The sequence below is a fragment of the Belonocnema kinseyi genome, chromosome 4, assembly GCF_010883055.1.
Source record: "Belonocnema kinseyi isolate 2016_QV_RU_SX_M_011 chromosome 4, B_treatae_v1, whole genome shotgun sequence".
In the NCBI taxonomy this organism is placed as follows: Eukaryota; Metazoa; Arthropoda; class Insecta; order Hymenoptera; family Cynipidae; genus Belonocnema; species Belonocnema kinseyi.
In genome coordinates, this window is record NC_046660.1 from 101229578 (window position 1) to 101231104 (window position 1527).

Below are 1527 nucleotides of genomic sequence, written 5' to 3' on the forward strand. Positions count from 1 at the left end.
GCTCGACACCTTGACAAATGTAATTCCATGTAGAAACATGCGTTTAAATAAAATATTTTACCAAAAAAGTTACCCACGCTTTAACTTGACAGACTGTAAGCTAGATTTCAGCCTAAAATTTCTATCCATAGACGAGATATATTTATTTACAATAAATCGTTGCAATTGGCAAATTCCACTTATTCAGTCGGCATTTATGATAACCCCCTCCCCCCCGACATCACATATGCCCCTATTAAAACTGTACCCAAAGAAATTTATTTTTCTCCATTAGAAGAGTTCAAAATCGTCGAAACAGGCGATATCTAAGAAAATTACAAAATGATCTCCCCACGCCGTCGCCCCTTTAAATAATTGTAACCTGGATAAAATTATTTACTCCGTTCTTTGAAACCATTAAAAAATAAAGTTGAGTGTGTTAACCGTATTTTTTTGTTTTTTGTGAATTCAACATTAAAACTGAAAATTGCATTTTGAAAAAATGAAATTCATTGCCATGCCTATATTCAAAAAACTAGTTGTGGATAGGAAAATAATAATAAAAACTATTATATTATCTTGTCGTAATTTTTTCAGTACAAATCTAGGTAATAAACAAGACAAGTATTTTTCAGAAAAGCGACAAAACATTCTGCAAAATTGAAATAACCATTTTAAAGATAAGACAGAAGTCCAATTTCTAGATCACGTGTTGCTGATTTAAACCAACAAAAAATTTGATCAGAAAAAGTTATCCAGTTTCAAGGAGAAGATGTGTTATTTGATAAACTCAAATTGACGCTTACTGCAAACTAGACCAGGGTCGGCTGTACCGAGTTAATCAGCTAAATCGTCTAAGAATTTTGGGGTTACGATTTCGCAAGTTTTTAAAATCAATTTTCGATAGTGATTAAAAATAGAATTTTCAATCTTTCCTAAAAATAAAAACTTGCTCTCGAGATATGAGGAAGTCAAATAAGAATTACAAATGTTAGATACAAATAAGTTAATCTGTTTCGAAAAAAATCATAATTTACTGTGACAGTATCGCACTAAAATTTATCCCTAGGGACCGCGTGACCTTGTATCTGGTAAGAGAGCTAAAGCAGGGCTCGCCACTTCAAGCAGGTGTTGGCTGCCACGACAAGTGCATGGCTGCCACCAATTTTTTCTGTCATTTTTTTCTTCATTTTCCAGGAATCAAGCGAAGGGTTACGGTCACGGTAAATTACGTCTCGTCGTCGTTCACGCCGGGGGGTTTGAACCTTTTTACTCGAATTTTCAATACATTTAATTTCCAATTTCAATTTTATTATTAATTGAGAAAGTGAATCATAGTTTTTCAATAAAAAATTTCCAACGACTCCGTAACCTTTATTGCACTCTGACATCAAACCACACCTTCACCGCATTGTCATCCTTGGAATTTTCGAGTACACCCAGCAAAAAAAAAAGTGCCAAAGCGTAAAGCCTCAAAAATTGCAACAAACTCCGAATCGGAATGGGATTCCGATGAAAATGATGAACGTATCATCATACCTAATCCAG

The 1527-nt window shown here is 34.2% G+C and overlaps 1 protein-coding gene across 1 annotated transcript in view; it reads right to left on the reverse strand.

Moving 5' to 3' along the window:
* Positions 1 to 1527, reverse strand: part of LOC117171838 (uridine phosphorylase 1-like) — a 41812-nt gene that overhangs the window by 14630 nt on the left and 25655 nt on the right. The gene's annotated exons all lie outside the window — the stretch shown is intronic.